Source organism: Paroedura picta, chromosome 6 (genome assembly GCF_049243985.1).
Source record: "Paroedura picta isolate Pp20150507F chromosome 6, Ppicta_v3.0, whole genome shotgun sequence".
Classification (NCBI taxonomy): domain Eukaryota; kingdom Metazoa; phylum Chordata; class Lepidosauria; order Squamata; family Gekkonidae; genus Paroedura; species Paroedura picta.
The window spans coordinates 79061959-79087099 of NC_135374.1; the positions used below are offsets into that span (position 1 = coordinate 79061959).

General features: G+C 41.5%; 1 protein-coding gene across 2 annotated transcripts in view; it reads left to right on the forward strand.

The window, feature by feature from the left end:
* The window catches only part of MID1 (midline 1), a 259422-nt gene that overhangs the window by 57476 nt on the left and 176805 nt on the right, over positions 1–25141 (forward strand). The window contains exon 1 of one of the 2 annotated variants that reach the window (XM_077343255.1): positions 8109–8280. The exons of the other annotated variant lie outside the window; for it this stretch is intronic. The gene's annotated coding sequence lies outside the window, so the exon portion shown is untranslated. Of the gene's footprint in view, positions 1–8108; positions 8281–25141 lie in introns of those variants that run through there. 2 annotated transcript variants of the gene reach the window in all.

Consider the following 25141-nt stretch of genomic DNA (forward strand, 5'->3'; position numbering starts at 1 on the left):
AGATTACACTCTGAGTACAGAACTTAATGGTAGCGAAGAATGGTGACTTTAGGGACATAACAAAGGAATTGGTCTCCAAAAAGGATAAAATTTATATATTACAGATCCCACTCAACCATTCAGCTACACATTATAGAGAGTTCTGTATAGGTATATATAGAATGTATTATTATAATCTTGACCACTGAGGAAGACCCGGAAGGGTCGAAACGTGTTTGGTCCTTGGTTCTATGTGCTGTTAGTCATGACAAATTAAAAGTAGACGTTCCAATTGTTATAATTGTTTAACAAAATTGCAATGCTAACTAATCATATATATAATTCATATGGTGGATCCATTGAGCTGATTTAAGAAAAGAAATCACAAGGTGGGTCATGCTGGGTTAGGGCAAATATTTCTGCAAGCTTGAAGAAAACAGGCTGCAGAATTTTTAAAAAAAATTAAAAGAACCCCGCAACAAAGAATCAGTGTCTGAACCAGCAGAATTGGAAAATAAGAACAGATGAGACTGTCAAATAAGACTATATTGTAAGACCTCGGCTGCCATTTTGAAGTTGCTAGGCTGCACCATATGACATTACCAAAGTCCCCACGCCTTGGAGAGGCTGTTCTGTGCAATTTGCCAAAGGGCTTAGACTCGGATGATATTTTGTGAAATGCTTAGAAAGTCTCTAAGCTGTTCAGCAAATAGTACAAAACAATCTGTCCAAGACATGGGAGCCTTGCCAATATTGTGTGAGGTTGCCTAGCAACTCCAATATGGTAGCAGAGATCTTGTAAGATTTTGGCAGCCAGAGCTAAGGGGAAACAGATTCAAGGACAGACTTGTGGGAAGGGGCAGGTGGGGAAAGCAAGGACTTTCAAATGGAATGGGTGCTGGAGCAAACATAAGGAAGCAGGGAAAGAAGTGTGGGATAGAGGGCTACTGATGAAAGAAATGGTCCTTCTTTCCTTCATGTGTCCTCATGGCTCACTATTGTGGCACCTGAATTAGAATTTCAGGATCAAATGAATCAAGACTGCTGGGCTGCACACTGGTTACCAGTTAATTACACCCTTGGCTGAGAAGCCAAGACTGAATCGAAAAGCAAGTTCCGAGTCAAAGTCCAGTACAAAGAGTCTAAACTGAGGGAGACAGTTCACCAAGAAGGGTGGGGCAGATAGCAGAGTCAAATCTGGGCTGGGGTCATTTGCCAGAGAGAGTGCAGAAGCTGTACTTTTGTAGATTCCCCAAAAAGTGCTACAACAAAGCGATTTTTGCGGGAGTGTTGCAGATTGTGTACAACGTCGTGAATGACGAAAAATAAATAGCGTTACACAATGGTAACACTTCAGAAACATTAACGCTGTGCGGAATGTCTTTAAGAGTTTTAGGAGTTTTGCTAATGCAAGATAAAGAATCCTTTTAGTTCCTGGCTTTTGTCCACTTCAGCCTTTTCATAGAGAAGTGAAAAAAATTCTCAATTTTTAAAATTAATTTTGATGGTTCAAGTGGGTTGAAAACAAAAGTACAGCTACCAAATATGATTGATTCACAGACAAATTTTTACGTGGAATGAAAGCATCAATATTGAAATGTGTTGTTTGGGTTTGGGGATTAAGTAGTTTTTTCTTCTAACACAGATCACTGCTGATTGATTGTTCTTTTTATGCTAATGACTGACCCCATATTTAATGTGATTGTAAATTAAGAGATAAGAGCTCAAAGCTTCAGAAAGCTTGTGAAGTACAGTTTAAAAGAGACCCTTCTGCACTCAGTTTGGGATTTTCTGTCTCCCAAGTAATTTGTTTTCATTTGCAACTTCCTAACAGGATTTATACACCAGGATATATGATGTGTAATTAGAGTTTTAAAATGCTGAATGTTTAAAAATAGGTATAAAACAGGCTTATTTTAGTTGGCAAAAGTACTTGGCTGAAAACAATTTGGACTTCTTGAACATAGGTAAACTTCTAAAGAACTGGCACTTCACTGGCTTGGAACAAGAGAGTTTTATTTTCAGATCTGTATTTGTTATATTACAAATTCATCAGTGAATGTGAAAGTGGAAATGAACATTAATATTTCATTGAACCCAGCTGCAGCATTGTTACTCTTTAGTCAAACATCAGTCTTTAGTCAAACATCATGACTAGTCGTTTTTCAACTAGTCGGTGGATTTCAGAAGAGAATAGAAGTGATGGCAGAAGCTTGTAAAGTACAATACATTATGAAAAACCTTAATTAAAGAACAGTTATGAATTACCATTGCTGAAGTCTTCCTAACTTTAATCAGAGAGTATCTCTCCCCACTGAGCATATAAAGGGGAAGGTCTGTGAAATCTGTTCTTATCTTTTGAGTTTGCCTTAGTTCCACATTTGATTCTCCAGATGGTCCTACAAAATCCCATATGAATACATGAAGCTGCCCAATTAAGACATGCTGAATCCCTCAACCCTGTCAAATTTAAGAGGCCCAATAATGTTATATGAAAAAATAATTTTATATTCTTTTTGTATTTAGAGACCTATCATAATATGAGTCCTAAACTATAGTTTATTTAGTCAGCACAGACATTCAGGTTTAAATTTTCAGTATATTGAACCAGATGGTTGTCCTATAAAAATCAATATTTTATTTATTTACCTTACTTATAATTTGCCTTTCTCACCAAGTAGGACCCAAAACAGCTTCATTCTCACAACAACCCTGTGAGGTAGGTTAAGCTGCATTGTTTCCATTGTGCTCTGAAAATGTATTTCTAGCAGCAGAATAAAAATAAACTTGTCAAGTCATTACTCTCAGCTAAAGTAATCCATTGCACTGGCAACCCTCAAAAGAGTTTGCGGTTCTTTAATGTTGAGATCTTTCTGCTAAACTACTTCCAGGGCAAATTACTGACTTTAAGTAAACGAAAGGTAAAAGCATTTGGTAAACATGTAAGTGCTATCAAAATTACAGGGCTATTACCCAAGCACTTTCCCCCTGTCCTTTCTTGTGAATCCAAGAAACATTTGGAGCCACTGCTATGCAAATTGTATATTATAGAAACATAGGCTAAGGATCAAAGAGAATTCAGCTGGGTACATGGAAAGGAAAATAATTTTGTACTATCCTTGGGCTTACAGCTTCTCCCTTAAACTACCACTTTTTTCCTCTCCCAGCATCTTAACATGAACCAGGATATATGCTGTAGCATGCCTAATATTTACAAAACCTGGGTGTGCGAAAGAGTCTTTGTAGCACACAACCTCTCACCCCCCCCCCGAACTTCAAGAATTTCATTCCCTTTGGGAAATATGGTGCTGGTTACTGACTAGCTCATATTAACACTTCCTTTGTTTATCTATGAAATGTGTTTGATGTTTACTAGAATAATAATATTTTGCCAAAACTATTTACATTCCAGTGCCTCAGTCTGAAAGACAAGCGCAACGCAGGGGAAAGGCTTTGTTATCGCCCTCAGATGAAGCCAGAGTGCAGTTTGCCTCGTGCCTAGCATCTGATTCAATTCGTCCCAACAGCTTACTGTCAGGTGACCAGTCTGCACAGCATAACCTGTACACAGGACCAGTAGGGTCATCTCCAGTTCCTCATGCATCTGCCTCAGCCAAAACTCAGTTACAGTGATACCCTTCGCTTTCTCCCGTGTTTTTATGGCGCCTTGTTTGTACTGTAGGCCACTTGGTTTTAATTTTTGTACAATACAATGATTATCATTACAAGCAGAGAGCCCAAGAGAAATCAGGGAAGAAATAAAATAATAAAATAATTCAGAAATTCCTACCCACAAGGTTCCTCATAAGGATTTTCTACATTTGAACAGATTAATTTGTCCTTTTCACCCTTTCCTTAGATGTGCACATTTTTTATCATAGATTTTAACAGTAAATCCTTTATGTTTAGATAATAATAAAAGCATGGGCATATTGTTTGCCTATGACAGGTATAGCCTATCCAAAAATTTAGCTAGGCATTTCAAAACTGGCCACTGGCAATGCCAATGATAAACAGAATCTGAACACCCTGGCCCAGTCTCTTTCCCAAACACCCCTCTGCTATTTACAGTGGAAGTGGTGGCTTATTCGCTAGGAGTCAGGAATGTTTATGTGATCAGAAAAGTGGAGAATATTTCCTCCCTTATAAAGCAAATGGGATTTAATTCACAATTTTGATGAGCTACACTTCAAAAAACACTCCTTTCTTCCTGCCTGTTTACTTCCTTAGTCCTGCCAATCAGTGAAATTCTTCCAGGCCTCTCTTTTTACAGGCTTCTGCAAAGATCGAAGTTTTCCTGCAAGCTGAAGCTGAAGCAACGTTGAAGCCACAGCTTCAACGATGTACAAAAAAACTATTTGGATGGTTTGTAAAGGAAACAAAAAAGAAATGCCTGAGCTATACTCATTCCCCTACAGCTACAACTGTTGCTAAATATGTCAACTGCTGACAAACTAGCTTGAAATATTGATAGAGGACAGGGCAACTGGTAAGGGGACGAAGGAGAGTGATTGGGAGCTTGCCAGAAGCCATTATAGAATAAAAATAGGGCCAAATGCTGCTTTTGATATTACCCCATATAGTACACAGGGGAACAGACCTGATAAAACAATATAGCAAGTGCTGTGCTGTCCGTGCCGGCTCAGTCACATTATACTTATCTGTCTTTCTTGGTATGTCAGATACCTCCCTGTGCCCATTCTGCAAATAAGGATGCCAGTCTCCAGGTGGGACCTGGGGAGCCCCTGGTTTTACAATTAATCCCCAGGTGAAAGGGATCAGTTCTAGGGTTGTGCGATTTGGCCGCTTTGGCGGCCGTTCCCTCCGGGCGCAGCCAGCGCCGCGCCGTGGGGGGGGGGAGGGCGGTGCCGGCAGCAGCGGGACAGCGGGCGCAACCACGCAGGCGCGGAATTCCCTGGAGAGAATGGCTACTTGGGAGGGTGGACTCCCTGGCATTATACTCCACTGAGATCCTTCCCTGCCCCAGAACCTGCCCACTCCCAGATCCACCCCCAAAGTCTCCAGGTCTTTCCCAATCCAGAGCTGCGAACCCTATTTGCAAACTAGATTTTTAAAAATTGCTTGTAGAACTTGGGAAGCTTTCTCTTGTTCACATGCATTTGATAGGCAGTATCCGATGGGAGAGTAATACATTTGTTTTCATTAAAATTGGATGGAAAACAAAAGGTTACCAATAGTAATATTTTCCCCATAATGACAAAAAAGGATTAAGATATGTTTAATATTACATGCAATGAAGGTGAAACATTTTCAAAGGAAAACCAAAGAAATTGCAGATACCTCCTAAGTACTGTTATGAGCTTACCAAGGCCATTGCACTGTGAGAGACAATAATAGTGTCCTAGTAGTGCTAACCACTTCAGGGGAGAGGCTGTGGTTCACTTCTAGAGCATCTGCTTGGTATACAGAAGGTTTGATCCTTGGCATCCCTGTTGAAGGATTGGGCCCTAGGTAATATGAAAGACTCTGCCTGAGACCTTGGAGAGCCACTGTCAGTCTGAGCAGACAATAATTATTTTGCTAGACCAAGAGTCTGATTCATTATAAAGCAGCTCCATGGTCACTGCACAATGCCAGTGGGCAGACTGGAAGTGTATTGAAGCAGTGGGGGGAAAGTACATTCAAGGCTATATAATGGGCAGCACTAGAAACACCTGTTGCATATCCTAAAGGCATTTTAACTATGATAAATATTTTGGTAAAACATTGGGCATGATGGGAAGAAAAAAGCTACCTTTGAAATTACTTCTATGAGCACAAGCAAGTTAGATTCAGGTGGGTAGTCATATTGGTCTAAAGCAGCAGAACAAAATTTGAGTCCAGTGGCACACTTAAAACCAACATTTTTACTCAAGTTATAATTTTATGGGCATGCACACTTCTTCAGATATAATGAAAAGGAAATTACCAGTCCATACATACAGGAAGACAGTAAGCAGTAAATTAGCATTTAAGCATGTGTCATTTCCCCCCCACCCCACCCAAAGAACTTTCTTGGGGGAACCTTCTTTGGAGGGCCATAACTCAGAACGCATAAATCCAATCATCACCACACTTGGAGGACAGGTAGAGGAGAATCACCCAGAGACTCCCTGTGAAATAAATGCCTGTGGCATATGGGGGGGGGCTGTTCCACTGGGTCATGAATATCATGAAATGAACCAGTTCATAAGTCAGGTTAAAATTCATGACTGCCTGTGGTTCAGGAACAGGGCATGTCACGAACCATGAACTGAACCAAACTGAATTTTCCCAGTTTGTACCCACCCCTAATTGTAAATAATATTTGTCTTCCCAAAATCCCAGAAACTCAGTGCTAATTGGTAAACAATACTGAGCTGATGATCCTGTGATTTTAACTGTTTTTTCAGCTTCAGATAAAACTGGCTTTCCTGGTACTCTGCTATGAATGACATCTATATCATTAAATCTACTCAAGACTGTGTAGTTCAGTAGGATCCATGTACAAATAAATTGACATAGGGGAAAAACGAATTTTTACATGTGTACTCTTAAACAGAGTTGCACCGTTCTAAATATTTCAGAATGACTTAGTTGGAGCACACAGTCAATGACTTCATGTTCTAAGAAATACAGTCCATTCAAAATCCTATGTTAGGACAAAATTTAGGCTTAAAGCAGAATATGAGATGCATAAACTCCTGTGTTAATTGGTCTATGATTTTATTAAACAAGCTTGTAATTAGCCTGTTCAATAATATGTGAGCATTTCTAATAGTGTGCTTTTGTGTCAAATGAATGACAAAACTTTTTCACTTTGGATCCCAAGAAGAAATGCACAAAAGTCACAGGAGGTGTTTACAGCTGAAACACATTGATCGAAACCCTCTGCCTTCTCAGTGCTGCCTTGATTTTCTGAGTTAAACTGAGCTTTGTTTGGAAGCTGATGACATCAACTCATTGCCTAGTAACATCTCCTCAGTTTATCTTCTCCTCCCACACTTGTTTCAAAGACAGATATTGTAGCCCAGCAAACAGATCATTCCTACTTTTGCGACATCTGCTGGGTTCATTTTCATTTTTAATGTAGCATTAAGTTATACTGCATTTTTGGGGGGCCTGGGGGAGGGCAATAATGGTGGCACACAGTTAAGAAGCCCCAATCTGTGTTATGGAGAGGGAGCCTCATCCACCAAGCCATCCCCTCACGTTTTTGTACAGGGTCACAGACCAACGAAGTCTCTAGTGTCGGGTTGATATAGCATTCATCCATGCTAGTGTATTTGAAGCTGGTGGTTTGAAGTCTATTTATTTTGCTTGAAAGGCTCAGATGGCATGCCGCTAAGCAGAGGAGCAAGAAGGGGGAGGTGTCCTCATAAATTATTACTTGAAGGCTAACCACCCTCATTTATGATGTGAAATTGTGCCATCTGCTTTTTAAAAGACATTTGATTTATTTTTATTCCCATTATGGAAAGGAAATGCTGTTATTAAAAATGTCAAATAAACTTGTGAAAATTCTTGAAGCATAAAAAAATACATTGTGATTGGCTTGATCTCTTTGGCCCCTACAACGAACTGTTTTATGGCTTAAAAAAAACATACCTTTGAGTTTCCTTACAGAATTTTAAATTAAATATATTTGTATATATATATAGTGCCTTACATCTGAGATAAAAACATACCTGTGCTGTCATGTTCTGTTAAAAAAAATCTTTGAATTTTGATTCAATGACTATAACTTAAATTACCAAATTTTTTTTTTAATGCAGCCATATAGCTTAGGGTCATTATCAGATTTAAGTCACAAATTAGGATCTAATTGGGGGGAGGGGGAATCAAGCACATTAAAAGAGTAACCAAGAACTCAGCGAAGTTTCTAGGGGGTGGGTATTTCAAAACAGTAGCTGAAAGGTTGATGAATTGGGGGTCTGAAGCCCTGTCATGAAGCATTATGGCTATGGAATTTTGAGTCTGATGCCCCAATGTGTGGAGGCGACTTTGTTTGGATCTTGCTCTGAGGATTAACATACTGTGATGCTTGAATGCCAGTAAAATCTCTCCCTTCCCCCTCCCCCCCCCCCAACCGTTCTGCTGAAGTCGAAGTCGTTAGGTTTGTGTGCTGCTTTTTCCTGTGAGAGGATTAGGGAACCGGAGAATGGCTTTGTGAGAAGAGAGAGGGGTCTGAGAAGGAACTCTGCACAGTAAAGGAAAGACTAGCCTTTCAGAGTTCTTTCAGTCCATTGAGACAAATTGCATGTGATACAGCAGCTGGGGGGGGGGTGTTTTCTTTTCAGCTACATACTGTAAGAGAAGCTGGTAAGGTTATTTTTTTCCCTCCCTCCCTCTCTCTCTTTCTCTGTTTTTCTCCTTGTTTCTGTGATGCTATTGTAATTGCCTTCTTGAGGAGATTCCTCCTGGAGGAGTGGAAGTTGGCTAATGATATTGAAGATAACCGCATTGCTTTGCTTTCTTTTCATATGGTGGGTTAGTTTGTGAAGAGGGCACTGTTGTTGACAGTAAAGGGGGGGGCACATTCTATAGGGGGAAATTGTTTTGTTTTCTCATTCTTCTTCTCTCTTTTTTTTTTGCCTAAGTAATGTAACCTTTATGGAAAGAGGGCATAAATCTATAAAGCACTGAATTGTTCAGATATGTTTAAACTTCTCAAAGGGTTTGGGTGAGGGGAAACTATTCCATCAGAGTGCTAACATTCTTTCTTGATGTTATCAGATTTGTCACTTTCCTGGACTAATTCCAGAACTCCTGCGGTGTGCGTGAGAAACATATATTGCATTCCTAGTTTTTCACATGCCCTCACAAAGACGGCAGGGCTGGTTGTCTGGCTGCAAGAGGTAATCCAGCAGCTCCTTTTGAAAGGTGAAAATGAGCAATACCTTTTGAAGAGGTAGGGGGAAGAGGGCAAGTGAAATTATGGACACCTTAATGTCTCCTTTGCTCTTAATGAAGTAGCATGGTTCAGCAGAGCACAAGCACATAGTTAAAGGGCAGCAGTGATGATGTTAACACTTATATGCATTTTGTAGCTGGAGTTATGGATTTCAGATGCAATCAAAAGTACTTTGAAGTATGTTTCACTTAAATCAGTAGAGTTTCCTTTTAAGTAAGTGACTGTGGAATGGGGCATTTGAAAGAGAAAATCTTGACTTTTGGATGTTCTGCTCTCTCATTTTTATAGTTCAGCATAGCCATTTATTAATCTGCATCTGTCATTTCATATTCTTCAGGGAACTTTTAGAATTAAATTGTTTGGAGGGGATTCATAAATTTTGCTGGGAGGCAAACTCTGAGAAAAGCTGTCAGCAAAAAAACAAACAATAACACCTTGTTCCTCCCGTGAATTGCAAAGACCACAATTTAAAACAAAAGTTTCCTTGGCGGTCAATCAAAAATCACAAATAAGGGAAATGAGGAATGATTGACAAGAGTTAAATGGTGAGTGACAAGAGAACAGGAAGCTTCCTTGAATTAACTTGTTAGTTTTCCAATCTTTTCTTTCTTTTTCACTCATTCATTTTTTTAAAAAGTGAAAGACTATCAGATGTAACTTTTAGCACTTAATCCAGAATCTACATTTGTAATGTCTCTTTAATTTACTCTTGCCTATGAATAAACACATTTCCTGTTCTTCCACCTTGTTACTGTTCTGCTGCCATCAAATAAATACTCTGCTACTGTGGAAAGAAAGTGAATCTTTATTATCTAGCATTTGGGGTGACTTAAATCCTATATGGATAAAATGCACCTTCAGGCTATATTCTGCATACCTAGACATTTAGGGGAAGTATTGTGTTGTTAGAAATGAGGAGAATACTGGAAGTCATAGTCATGAACAAACTAGTTGAGGAAGTAAACTATGGATATCTTCTGGACAGAAAGAAAGAACTGATATTAGACTTAAAGATATTAAGAGATGCAATGGCTCTTAGTTTCAGTACTTGAAGATATAAAGTCACATCTATACATGTTTTTATTTTCTCTCCCTTCACATACCCTCCACATATTTGGAATAAAATTAGAAATAGGGAAATTATTCTTAGGTTATTTCAGACTGCTAGATATAGATATTTAAGGGACCGCATTTAATGCCTGGCCTGCACAATACAAGTATCTATGAGCATTTAAAGTCACTCTAGGGGCCTTAGCTAAGTTACTGTTCCTGTTATATTGTAGTTGTTTAAGACCATTGAAATTGTGTTATTCAGAACCACTGTTGGATTATTGTTGGTGCATTGACTATGTTATATGTTAGGTTGTTCCATGTATCCCCCCGGAGATGTTATATGTAAACCACCCTGAGCTGTATGGAAGGGCGGTATAAAAATCTAATCTTTAACACTTTGCTTAATAATATTTGCAAAACAACGAAAGAGAGAGTTAGGCTTGGAGATGGTGCTGGCGCTGCACGCCTTCTCTGGGCAGTTGGGAATGCTTGTGGACATTCTCCTCTCCTCCCCCCAGCCCTCACGCCAACACTTACCCCTGCCAGGAGAACCCATGCCACCGCCTCTCAAACTCTGAGGTCAAAGACAGGAAAGTAAGCCCCTCCACGCCTGGCCAGACCTGCCTTTCCATGCACCCGCATCCACCCCCACCCATTGCCCTGCTAGCACCTGCTGCATTTAAGGCTGCAGCTGGCTTTGTTCCTAGTAAATCAATTAATCAAGTTAATTCATTGTTACAAATTATTTATTTATTTATTTATTTATTTATTTATTTATTTATTTATTTATTTATTTATTTATTTATTTATTTTAGATTTATTTCCCACCTCTCCCGACAGGCTCGAGGCGGGTCACAACAACTAACCCCATTAAAATTCCCATTAATACATCAAACTACTAACATGATGGCTAAAAATCCCATCCCTCCCCCATTATCAGATTACAATAAAAGTTGTATAGGTTTTATAGTTGGCTTGTAGCTGTATTACATAAAAAATTGAATTACTAGTGGTGAATTCCATTTAAAAAATGGGCACAGAGCAGCACCTGGGTGGCTGCGGTGGTGCACTCTGCAGGAGCCCTGATGGCCACTGAATCCTGCACAGCTTGGGACAGTTGCCAGAGGGTGGGGCTTGGGCAAGTGTGCTGAGGAGGAGCATGGCAGCCACTCAGTCAGCAGATTCCTATGGCCACCAGCACACAGCAAGATGGAGTAGGCAGTGAGCTGCAGTGGCTGTATGAAGGGGTAGGTGGGGGCATCAAGGGCAAAGGGGGAGCCCCTGCAGAGCAGGGTGGGCAATCTTAGTGGCTGGGTCATCCCACTCCACAGGATCCTTTCTGGAGCCTGCCCTGGCAGCTATGGCTTAGCCTGGGTGGCTCACTTTGGTACTTGGTCTGCAGCCTGCTGCCTTCGGTTATGTAGAGCAGGGTGGGTGGGGTGGCCACAGCGGAGTGCAAGTAGATGGGGTTTCACAGTCTTTGACTGGCTAGGAGGTGGTGGAGTGGCCTAGGTGCACAGCAGAGCATGGCAGTGTGTGTCTGGGGGTGGCGGAGTCAACCTGAGATGCACGGGGTTCATCCTCCCAGATCTCTGTGCTTGGTGAAGTGGGAGGAGGAAGAGGTGCATGGGGAACAGCCTCTGAGTGGCCCTCAGTGGGAGAGGGCCCTCCTAGTGAGTACCAATCATAGCTCGCCCCCCCCCCCCGGCAATTCTTGATGGCATGCCAACTCCTTATTCATTTATATATGTTATAATATTATATATTTACATGGGAAATCATTTGAATCCCTAATCTGCCATGGAAGCTTCTTGGCTGACATTGGACAAGTCCCACACTTAAAATATGTCATAGGGTTGTTGTGTGAATAAGAGGTGGCCTGTTAGTAACATTGATTGGGCATGGCTGTTCTTTCAGAAACTAAGCATTTGAAAGTGATGACTGATGTCTTTATTTTGGGCCTCCACAGAAGGCTTAGAAGGGTTAGCATTGCTAGTTGTTAACCTCAGGAGAAAGTCCTTACTGGCAGCCAATGGAAAGAACAATATATAGCCACTGTCTTGAAGGTTGGTAAAGAAACAAGAGAATTGTGGCTTATTTCAAAGATGAAGGCAACAATGTTAGTACACAGAGTTCACAGCTGTGTCATCTTGAAGCTATTGCAGATGCTTTTTATTGAGATGTTAGAGAGGAAGCATAGTAACAACTGCATTTTTGAACAGCAGACCCTGACAAAAGATAATAGGTGGCAATTTAAGCAGCTAAACTTTAAGCAGATGCTAGCATTCCTCACCAGATTGCAGTTGAAAATGCATCCAGAAATACAGTGTGGGACGAGAAGCCTTACTAAAGGGCTATGAATCCTTCCTTCTCCTTTCCCATCTATACACTTCACATCTGTCCCTGTGTACTTTCTTGAGCATTTTGCTTCCCTGCAGCCTTTCCCAGGAATAATATAAGCAGAATTTCAAAGTTTCTTCCGCTGATATTCACACCTTTCTCAGGGTTGGTTGGTTTGCATTGCTAAGACTCCCTTTTTTTCTTCTAGTACCTTGGTCATGTTGTGGTTCTACTGTGGCACCAAGACAAAACAAAACATAAGTGTGATTTGTGATATGGTATCACCACTGGATGTGTGAAGCAGTGATATTTCATGACTCGAAAGGCACATGTGGTAGTTTGTGTGGCCACTTAAGGCTCTTGTGAGCGCTGTTCCCCAATGTGATGCCCGCCCCTGTTTCAGAAAACTGGGCAAGGCCCTTTCCCAGTGTGTCTTGTGGTTGGCAGGTGAAGCAGTATCTGCTGTAGGAACAGGAAAACTGCAAGTCTCCTTGAGGCTCAGACTTCATGCCAAGATGGTAACAAATGAGGTTCTCTGTAAGCTGCAGAGTGAGGTCCAGCGAGCTAGCTTTATTTCCAAGGCTGGAGAGAGAGATCTCCATTCATCCAGAACTGATTGTGAAAGAGGAAGAGGTGTCATCTTCTTCTTTTTGGTGGCATCCTCTTGTCTTTTTAATCATTAGCAAATACAACAGGGTTTAAATACTTGAGGTTTCTTTCCTCCTTTCACTGGTCTGCTGTGACATCAGCACTAATTGAAGTATAATTATATATATTTATCATTATATATTTTGTTTGGAACAACTTTAGGTCTGATTGGGACTGGGGAGGAGAGCAGGCAGAAGATGGAAGATTAGCTCCTTTCCAATATCCCCCTGCCTGGAAATCAAACTAAGGAGAATTAACTACTGTAGTTAGAGTGTCAAATTTTAAATGTTGTATGTTTTAATGCTGTTACCCAACCTGAGCAATGCGGAAGGATGGATGCAAATAAAAATGTATTGTTATTATTTATTATTGTAATGCAAAGAAAAAGAAGAACCCTGTGGTTCTAAGCATGTTTTCTCTAAGTTGCATTGTTTGAAGGCTGGCATACTAAGTGGTTTTTATCGGTGTCCCCAAATGGAAAAGATGTGCCTAGGCAGGTGGCTTATTGTGATATCTCTGGCAAGTACAGTTATATATGATGGCCATGACTGAAGTTAATAGTGCCACTTTTCTGTTTTCCTTAGAACAATGAGACTGAGAATATAAATAGCAAACTTGGACCCTTTTTACTTACAGTGTTATCCAAGAAAGCCAGTGTGATGTAGTGGTTAAGACCAGGGCAGAGTCTGCACTTACTTTCTTTATTCCATCGTCAATCCTGTTGAATTCAGATTGCTTTGAACTCGGGTCTTCCTCTCCTCCCCCTCCCCATTGAAACAGGAAAGTGTTCTGCACATGGTTAGGGTAGTTCAGAAGGGGGGGGAGCCAAGCCTCTTTCTTTTCTTGGAGAGGTGGCGGGGGAGAGGATCGAAAAAGGCAGAGGAAGGAGGAAAAATCCAGGACCAACAGAAGTTGAGAGAAATTAGGGGCTTCTCCTTTAAGGCAAGCTTGTCACATGACCTGGTGTGGCCTATCAGAGGTTCTCTACCACAGAGCTTGGTTTCCCAATCCGGATTTCAAAAATATTGAGCATTAGACCTGGGATTGGAATAAAAGCTCCGTGCAGTTTACACCCAGGACTGTGGAGAGTCAGGTTCAAGCCCTCATTCTACCATGAAAGCATACTGGATAGATGGTGCCTAGAGATCTCTTAGGATTAAAACTGATCTCCAGGTGACTGAGACAGAGATCAGTTGTCTGGAGATCAGAGAGCTGGAGAAACTGGCTGCTTTGGAAGGTAAGTTCTATGGCATTTTACCCCATCAAACCCCACTGAAGTACCTCTCCTCCCAAATCTCACCCTCCCAACACCAGAGCTGACAACTACATTGCCAGACAATCTTGGGCCAGTCATTGACCTTCATTGTCCTACTTTATCTCATGGGCTAGTTGTGAGTAGAAAATGGAAAGGGCAAATTCTGTACACTGTCCTGAGCTCCTTAAGAAGTGTGATATGATTGATGCAAACTAATAGTATTTCAGATTACCCTCATGCTTTGAAAACTGTTCATAAAGCAGAACCTGTAACCATTTCTGCTGCCTCATATTACTTTTCGGGACCCAAACCTCATTTCCCTGGTTCTGATGCAGGGGCCATTCCTCACTATTTGCTACAACCTCTTTTTACGCAAACAGAGTCATGGGGAAAATAATGTCTGCCGTGATATAATAGTCTTGTGGTTTGAACTGGACTCTTCTTGGCATCCAGGCTCTGCTAAGTGATACCTTTTTGTTACCATTACCACTCAGCTTGGGGCCTGATTCTTTGAGATACTGATTGGTGGATAAAAGCCATTTTATCCCTGTGATATCCAGCTCTATAGTAGATTTTGTTAAATTATACCAAGATTATACCAAGACTATGGAAAATACCTGGAATACGGGCTTGAGGAGTCTCAGCAGCATGTATCTTGATAGTTTCATCTGCTACGATCAACACAATTTTAAACTATATTTGTTCTAAGTAATCATTATACTATTATGCCACACTCATTATAGAAAGGAGATGAGTGTGATGGGAGAAGTGTTCATATTTTAGGCGTTCATGTTCAGACTGCTACACAAATTTATATATATTTGGGGTCTGATAGTGAATTGGAGTCATATCCTGCGGATTTGGCTTTTTCAAGTCAGTTATCTCCGGGGCCACCTTTTTCATTCATTGTTGTGACCTGCTGTGATCCCATTGCACAGTCAAGTGCTCAGTCCTGCAGGGGGAAAAGTACCAGGAAATGGCTGCAATTATTCTCTGTGACATTTCTCCAGGTATGCAAATCAATGTCACTGTGGGAGACATCAGACGTGCCTTTTCTCAGTATGATTAAAGTCAAAGGATGGAAGACGAGTCCATGCATACAACACATTTCCTACTTTTCAGGGCAGTTCTTCTGCAGAGGTAGCAGAGATCACTATGGGTAGCACATTACAAGTAGAGTTGATTCTTATTGAGCTTCTATTTCATAGCTGCTGTGTTTGAATATTTTTCTCCTGCTATTTGTTATAGATTGACTCTTTTAAAATACCAAAAATGTACTTTGCATTGGTAGCCAAATGGTACTAGTATAGGTAAATCAATAACATACTGTAGTGACTACCTGCTAACTATACACCCACACTTATCTTACTGATGACCAGGTATTTTCTGAGATCTGTTTGATAGTGCCAGGACCACAGTTAGTGGAACAACTGGTGACTTGCAATGGATTGAGAACAGAGTTAAGGCCTAGCATTCTCAGATTTCATGTTCTATTTAGAAGCAATAGAACTGCTCCTACAATGGAAATGGACCGAGGCAAAGGAAATTAAATAAGAAATTAGGGAAGGTTTGTGACCTATATACCCAATGTACAGAGGTATTTCTTCTTTTTTTCAGACAACAATATTTAATTAAACACTTTTCCAGGAAAAAAATATGTTGGATAGTGGTGATCATCTTCTCATAACTAAATCCAGAAATGGACACATAAAAATGTCTTGTTCAGTTTCCTCCTACAACTGTGAGGATATATAGTTTCATTACAGAACGTGCATGCCTTCTGATGAATATGTTGTGCATTAGCAGATAGTTTTCTGTTGTAAATAGCCATAGAGAAGCCATTTTCTACCAGCTGAATTTGCCACATGTCTTTGCTGCATTGTTAATTCGTTATTTTGGCACCTTACAGTTCCATCAAGTACAATAAATGCTATTATTCCAAAATAATACAGTCAAGTAATCAATGGGTACCTACAGTAACATCTAGATTAGATTACTGCAATGCAGTCTACATGCAGCTGCCCTTGAAGACTATCCGGAATTTTCAGTTGATAAGTGGGTCATATGAAACATTTTACTGCAGTCTGATTCTACCTATGCTGGTTTACAATATGCTTATGGAATAAATTCAAGGTCCTAGAATTTACTAGTGGCCAATATGGCCTGCAACCAACATACAGTAAGGACCACTTTCTCCCATATGAATATACCCATGCACTCTGGCCATCTTTGGTCCTACTTCAGTTGCTACTGCAGGCTGAAGCTAGGTGAGTGGCAATACAAGAAAGAGCTTTCCTAGTCATTGGACTAAACCTTTGAAACTCAGCATGTTATAGTGGTTAACAGTGGTTAAGCAGACTTCGATTGGTTGTAATTCCAGATTCCACCTTCTAATGTGGCTATTTTCTTCAAGGGTACGGATATCTGCTGCCTGGAAACAAGTTGTAATCCCAAGACCTCTCCAACTGCTACTTGGAGGCTGGCAACCCTACAGGGAGTGATAGCACATCCTCTAGTACTAAATTCCTTTTGGGTTATGTTAAAGGGGGTAAATGAAGTTTGAAGTGAATGGGATGAGGATTGCATTCCTCTGGTTACTTTGGCATTTGTCTTCTTGGCTCAACTTCTTTGTTCAACTTTTTTGCTCAGTCTTGCCCAATTCACATCCCTGTTGAAGCTCCTGTCCTACATGGCTTTTGCCCTTACAGATCCCCTGATCCCCAGTTTAGATGTTATGATGGCCAAAGAGGACTTAACAGTAGAGAAACTGGTTGGATTCAAACCAGATTGTGGAACAAAAAGAAGAAGAAGAGTTGGTTCTTATATGCTGCTTTGATCTCCCCGAGGAGTCTCAAAGTAGCTTAAAGTCACCATCCCTTTCCTCTTCCCCAACAGACACCATGTAAGGTGGGTAAGGCTGAGAGAACCCTGATATTACTGCTAAGTCAGAACAGCTTTATCAGTGCCATGGTGAGGCCAAGGTCAACCAGGTGGCTGCATGTGGGGGAGTGCAAAATCGAACCCAGCTCGCCAGATTAGAAGTTCACACTCCTAACCACTACATCAAGCTGGCTTCAACTACAAACATTCTGACTTCTGCTCCCCACCCTCCCACCCTGCCCTGCGAATTCAGACTACAGCCCCCTCCTTCCCTCCTCCCCCACAGATCTGCCCCGCTCCCCAGCCCCGCGGGGACTGGAGAGCATTCCCCGCCCCCCTGCCTCCTTGCCTCCCTGCCCGCAGATTCAAGCCGCTCCGCAGGCCCAGTGGAGCGCAGCCACTGCCTCTTTGAGGTGGCAGGTGTGCTCCGGGGGGCCTGCGTAGCATTCCCCAGCCCTCCCTCCCGCCCGCAGATTTACCGTCCTCCCCTCGGGTCGGCTCTGCACCACTTGTTCGTCAGTGGGGGGGGGAGTGGGCGGGTCCAAAGCTGTTTGGAAGTGGAGGCAGTCGGTGGCAGGGCCAATCGGAAGGCGCTTTGCACCTTCTAATTGGCCCCTCTGTTGTTAGTCCGGGGCTAAGGGGCCAGTCGGAAGGTGCTCAGATTGGCCCCTTGGGGTTCTGTACACCAATTATTTATACCGCTCCCTGAGTGGTGTACAGATAGCTTATTACGTACAGAGAGGACATGCCAATAAGTATACATAATAGATATGCCATATTATTGCTTTATGTTTTAAATTGTAAAACACCAATTGCTCAAAACAAATTGTGTGATCTGTAGACCAAACACCAGAAATGCTTATCTTATAATGCCATTATTTTCCCAGCGGTAATATTAGTTTATCAGCTGACAAGCAGGTATGACAGTTATAACTTCTGGTCTCCAACTATGTGCTGTTTGTCTTAAGTCTGTGTCCCTTGGTCAACTGAGTGGTGCCTAAGAGCCAAACAGCTTTCAAAGGGTGCATGTGTAAATTCATCCCACATGACTATCCCGCCCCCCGAAACTAATGTTGCTATATTTTTTAAATGATCTATTTCCTCATGGACACATCTCATTCTCTAAATGCAGCCATTGTTTGTCATGTCTAGCCAGTAATTAGACCTCAGATGCTGAGGCAATTTTAGAACATGGTTTAGCAATTTACATGCTAATCCAACAGAGTGTGGTAGAGCCATGATTAGCACAGACTCCATCAACATCTTAATTAGCCCCAATCCCAGCATGAAGCAGTGGTGCCTATCTTTAGAGGCCTGAGAATGTTTGCTTTTTCAGGGCAAATGCATGCTCCCCAATGGATGTGTTTCATTAATTGCTGTTGAAACTGAGAACGTTAGTTCATGGGAAACTAGAAATGCCTAAAGGAGGGCATGAGTAGCTTTATAGCATATTTAGGACAGGTTCCTCTGCTACACAGTGCATTACAGAGCCAGCCAACTGATTATACAGTCCTGATTAAGAAAGAGAAACTGATTAGGGACCATCTATAAGGCACACCATGTGTCCAAGGAGAGAACAGTAGTTACATTATGGCAAGGAGGGGTGACTAACTAGAAGAGTCCAAAGTGGAGGAATCCAAAAATCTTCCAAAAGCATGTGAAGTTCCACGGACATGTCAATAGACATGCCAAAAGTAGGTCTTTGCTGAATTGATACTATATCAAAGAAAGTACAATAGTAAGAGATTACTGCGATAAGGATTATCTTATTCAACCCATTTCTAATAAGTACACTAATGCAAATTTTGGTCCACTTCCACCTTAGTAGTGTGTTGGCATCCAGCTCCTGCCTGTTAGAAGTGATTAGAACAGTTGAAATGCTTTACAACTCTCCTTTCATTACTTGTCATAGGTTTAGCTATCCTCATACTAACTTCTGCTCTTCCTTCCATGGCAGTCAGAGTGGTAGCATAGCACGGGATTGTTTCAGGCCAGATTTCTTAGACATCTCTGCACATGCTGATACACGAGTGAACATACAATGAGTTTTGAGTTCCTGTATGTAGCAGAAAGAATACCCTACTAGAGAATAAGCGTTTCTCATAATACATATTTTGTAAATAAAATGTCTGCCTTGTTAAACTGGCAGATATATCAGTGCAGATTTATTTGAGTACTTAAAATAGGCCAGCTGCTTTCTTTTTTGAATATGCAATCATGACACAAGTATTCCTTTTGCCTGAAGGTCAAGTCTTAGCATTAGAATTATTATCCTGCTGAGTTATAACTCTGCTGCATTATAATTAAACATTAGTTAAAAGTTAATCAAGTTAAAGAAGACAAATGATGCTATGAATATTTAGGGAAAGAATGCAAATGTTTTACTTTATTAGATTCCAATCATTATGAAAGACAGAGCAAAATATAAGTCTGTAAGAAGACTAAAAAGAGGATGGGAAATAAACAATGTAGGGAACAAACAGCAAGATAAAGTAAACCAATGCTATAATCTGCTTCGTACCTGTTTCACATTTATAACCTGCTTTGCAAGCCACATATACTTGGTGGTTTGAAAGATTTTACATATATTGTTCTTTTAATTCACTCTGCGTTTTTGGAAATTAATTTTATGCCTGCAGGTACAATATTGATCTCTCGGTTTGAAAACCATAAAGGTACAGATCATACCAAGAATACTTCTGGTCCAACAGCTGTTGACCAAGAACTCTGAGAAGTTCACAAGTAAATAAGAATGGAGATTGCTATGATCTGCCTAGAGATTTTTGTTTCAGCTTTCCTCTGAGAAGCTGAGGGCATCATCATGCATAGTTCTTTCTTCCATAAACCCCTGGGATATAGATGAGACTGAGAGAAAATGACTACCCAAAGGTCACACTGCATGGCTGAATTTAGTTTTGAACCCAGATGTTTTGAAGTTCTAATTTAATGCTATAACTGCTATACCAGATTAGTTATGTTGCTGGTTCACAGTAACTAATAAATAGAGGCAAATAGCCTCTGAATGTGGATATTCATTTTTTTTAAATGCTTATTGCCACCTAAGCAAGTAGTCAGCCCAATGTTGATTATATATTACTAGGGGACAAGGCCTGCTTTAAAAGTGGGCTATGAGCTGGCACTCCCTTCCCCTGCAAATGGGAGGATGGGGAGAGTGGGGTGGAGGATGGAACTGTAAAGCCTACTCTATAAGTGGGCTAGAATCTGGCAGAGTCCCTCGCACCCACCAGTGGTCATGGTGTACCCCACCCCCTTACCCCATGCTCCCTTGGCAAGTGCTGGAGGTGTAGGGGGCAGTGGCTGGTGTTGTGCTGCCCTGCACCCCACTCTCTCTACGCAGAGGATAGGAGGTTGGGAGCTGGCAGCAACCCCCCCCCCAGCCACCTGGTCTCTTGCAGGAGGCTTGGAGGTCACCACCTCCCGGAGCACTGGACCTCCCGGAGCTACCTCTCCGTGCACGTTGGGAGGTTGGGAGCTGCTTGGGAGGGAGGAGCAGCCTCTCCCTTGCCATGTAGAAACTGTGACTGCACAGGGCTAGAAGTTGGCAGCATGACCAATGCCCCACTAGCACCTCTCCCATGAGGAGTCAGGCAGGCATCCACTGCAGAGCATTGTGGCAGCTCTGGCCCTGCACAGGACCAGGAGCCTATGTGGAAGTGGTACCTCTGACCACACAGGGCTGGGAGGTGGCAGCGTCCCCACCACCACTGTTCCTCATGCCACAGGGAGTCAGGGAGGTGGGCAGGCAGCTGCAATGGAGGTCTTTGGTGGCCCTGATATGGCATGGAACTAGGAGTTGTGAAGGGGGTTATTTAGTACCTGCTCACCACCAGTGGAAGGAGCTGCCATGTCCTCTACTCCGCTCTTGCTGCTCCCTCCAGCATTGAGCTGTGAGAGCTGGTGGGGTGCCTGCTGGTGGCTTGCAGCCCACTTTTAAAGCAGGCTTCAATGCAACTCAGCCTGTGAGGAGGGGGGGAGATGGGTGGGCAGCAGGCCATGGCGGAGGCAATGAGGACTTGTGGCCCTGACAGAGGGCTGGAAGATCCTCTGATTGTTCCTCAATGGGGGAGGGCCTCCTCCCAGAGAGGGCCAATCAGAGGCCCTGTGGCAGTTACTGACAGCACGGCAACTTTTCTGAATGGCCCTTAGGGGAAGTGCCCTCCCCCCAAGGGCCAATCAGAGGGCTAGCAAGTTATGAGGGTGTACAGTCACAATTGTATTATATATTTATATAAAGAATGATGATGATGATGATGATGATGATGATGATGATAGTGGTAGATTGGACCATTGAAAACAACAATATGAGCCAAGAGCCCTATAGCAACCATTTCCAGCCATTTCATTTCTTGGACTTAGTTCCATTGGCAATCCAATTATTTATAAAACTCTGAGTTCCAATGTTTACACTCTTGATGTTATAAGCTTTATAGGCTTCCCTGTAGACTTTCTAAATGAAGCGTGGCCAAGAAGCTTTATTTTTCTCTTTAGGCAAGATGCTGCAGTCCTCTTGATACAGTAGGAGTTTTTGCTCCAGTTTGGTATTCAAACTATATCATAGGTGGTCTTTTTTGAGCAGCAAACCAGGACTACAAACCAGGACTGGTTCAGTAATGTGAACCACAGATAGGTAGGAATCCAGACAACCTCTTCCAATATAATTTACAGCTAGCATGTAAAGGTACAAAAAATCAGCTGTGAGTGTTCCATATATTAAGAAGACAGAATTTCTATGATTGTACATAGAAAAGGTATTAAGACAACATTTACACTGCCATTAAAAATACATCAACATGTAAGATCAACTTCACCCTTTGCAAGCATCTGGAATATATATAATCCACTGTGAGTGTGGCAAGGTTTATATTAGGAAGACTGGAGACATATATTATATACAATATATGTTATGTACAATTATAAGAACCAGATAAATCAGCAATTGCTCAATGTGCCATCAAAGAAAATAACATTTTGTTTGATAAAGTGGAAATAACTGCCAAGGTTAATAACTGTTAGAATTTATCTAAAAGAGAAGCTATTAAGATAGAACAGCATCCTGAGAACATATGGGAGAAAAGATCTTATATTAGTAAAGTATGGAAACCTTTACTACAGAATAAATCAATAAAATTATATCACCCTTCAATTACTTTGCAGAGAATATGGAAGTCTCCTAATTTCTTTTTCTTGCTCTTGTTTGTCAGCCTGGTAGCATGTTATATTCTAAATACTTCTCAAATTGTCCTACCCTAGTCCCTTATAATAAAGATTTCTGAACCAGCAGACAGAAATAAAATGCTCCCTTTCTGTCTTAGGCATACGATTTTATTTCAGAAGTTAGATCATTTACTCTTTAAAGAATAACAATAAGAAATTGAAGCGAACTGCACCCTTCTGGTTCAGGATGGGGAAGAATGCTGGAGGATTATTTCTGCGTAAGCAATATTGTTCGGATTGGCTTTTTTAAAGGGTCGACTTTTTTGTCTGTTTCTACACTAAAATTTGCTCCTTCAGCTGCTGCCCCTTCATTTGCCCCACAGCAAAGGAATCCCTGGAAAACCCAATTTCATCTTTTCAAACAGGAGTTTGCTTGGGATTGCCCAATGCTGAAATGTGTGCAATCAGGGTTTTACCTGCACCCAACATTTTGAGTCATCTGGTTCACCCCCTTCCTCATCGCCATACTCCCTCCCCCTCCCCTCTCCTCCTCCCTCCCTCCACAGGCACCAGAGTTTGGATTTCTTTCCCCAAACATCTTTTCAGCTTGCCCCTGATTTGTTTTCCAGAGCAGTACTTAGAACATAACTGTTCTCCACTGAATCCAGCTTTTCCTCTCAAGCACTGCTGCTTGAGTGTCTCTCACTTGACTGTCTCAGCTGAGTCTCCTTTCAGACTCACTCCCATCTGACTAGCCTTTCCCTCTTCCCCCCCCCCACTCTTGCCCTAGGCCAGTACAATACACTGACTCTGCCTGGCATTAACCCTTTATGGGCTGGGAACTACATGGACAAACAAAAGTTGTATTTATTATTATCTCCCCCCCCCCTTTTTTTTTTCATTCTCCTTTCCTGGGTTTCCTTTTACTCTTAATTCTGGGTTCCATCATTACTCCTGACAAGACTGCCTTGACATAAAAGTTGAATTCCTCCAGGACAAATGACAACACTCAGACCCTACATCTGTCAGCTCAGGCAGGGACACTGTTAGTCAGCAGGGTGGGCAGTATACCAAGAGAGTCCTAATCCTGTCTCTCAGAACCAACATTTGATATACAGTCACAAAACCAGAAGTATTCTGGATGGGGCACTACGGTAGGAAGTAAAATCCTTATAGACTAGAGATTCCACAGTGAGGTCTATGATAAAGATCTACAAATGCAAATATGCTGGCGGTCCCTGGCCCTCAAGAAGTGTGACTGGCCTCGACCAGAGCCAGGGCCTTTTTGGCCCTCATCCTAACCCGGTGGTGTATGCTCCTGGCAGAGATGCAAGCTGTTCAAATTCTACAGGGCTTGCCAAATGGCAATATTCCACCAGGCATATAGTTGAGGCAAGGATGTACAGATGAACTGTATGCCCCCTAGACACCCCATGCAACCCAGATATATTGAGGTCAAGCTTGGGTCTGAGTTTTAATTATTTATTGTATAGTTTTATAGTCCAATTTTAACTTTAAAATATGTTGTACACTGGCCCAATTCTGGTAACAGATAGGGGCAGTTAATGAGTCAAGTCAGTCAATGAATGAATGGTTGAATGGTTGAATGGTTGAATGAATGAATGAATGAATGAATGAATGAATGAATACCCAGAATACATGGCTGGGACATGTTAACCACAGTGCAGCTACAGTGATATATGCCAGGTGACTGCTCACAGATGGCAGCTCTTTTAAATTTGTCTTCTCTGACATCTAGTGATGGGAGGTGCCTGCTGTCCCTTACCCTTACCTGGCAAGCTCTTCATCCAACATCATATCTCACACACACTATGAATTATGGCACAATCTCTCACCCCATTCTACTCCATGCACACGGATGGCCCTAAAGGGAAGTCCAGACAAACCTCTCACCTGGCTTTTTCAGTTCTAAAGGTGGTTTCAGGCTTGAATCACAATATGTCAGTCACGTTTTTTAAGCCTGTCTGGTGGTTTGTGTATAGGCAGAAGTATGGTGACTGCTAGGGAAAGGAAAGCAAGAGGAAAACTGTGTGGACACACCTTAGCCACTGTGAAGAAGTTTTTTTTTAAATATAGCCTACCAGAAGAAATCTCAAAGTGGCTTACACGGCTTCACTTCCTCTCCCAAAGGACAGCCTGTGAGATAGCTGAAGCTGAGAGAGCTCTGATAGAACTGCTCTGTGAGAACAGCTCTAATGGACTATAATGAGCCCAAGGTCACCCAGCTGACTGCATATGGAGGAGTGGGGAATCAAACTGAGTTGTCCAGATTAGAGGGTGCCACTCTTAACCGCTACACCAAGCTGGCTTCTGCATTCACAGTGAAAGTAAAGGAACATGGAAAGTTGGATGCAACCTTACTTATATATTTTTAATATATAAATATATTTTAATATATATAATATATATTTAAATATCTTAAAAAAAATCAGAGTTGGCCATAAGTACAAACTTCAAATGTTAAAATCAAGTGGCAAATAAGTGCTTGTTCTTCTTGTCACTTTAAGTTATTTTGTCAAGCATACAGTCATGGTGAGAAAAATGAAAAGTTATAACACAGAATAAACATATTTATTTTCCACTGTTGTGTGCATTACCATGGAAACAATTTTATGTTAGCTTTTTGTGGTAGCATAAATATTGCCCTGAAGTTTAAAATATTTTCAGTGTTTTGAACTGCAATTTTATGCTTAGTGTATATGATTTATTTAGCAGGACTTTAATAGTTTAATTAATAGATTTAAATGCATACTTTGTGATACTCTGTTTTAATCATTCAATTTCTATGTTTCTGTTCATGTGTATTTATGTCTTTGTCTTATTCCTATTTCCAGTATTTTTTTTGGGGGGGGGAAGGGTTGGACCCAATGGATCGGTTTACAGTAACAGTTGCTAAA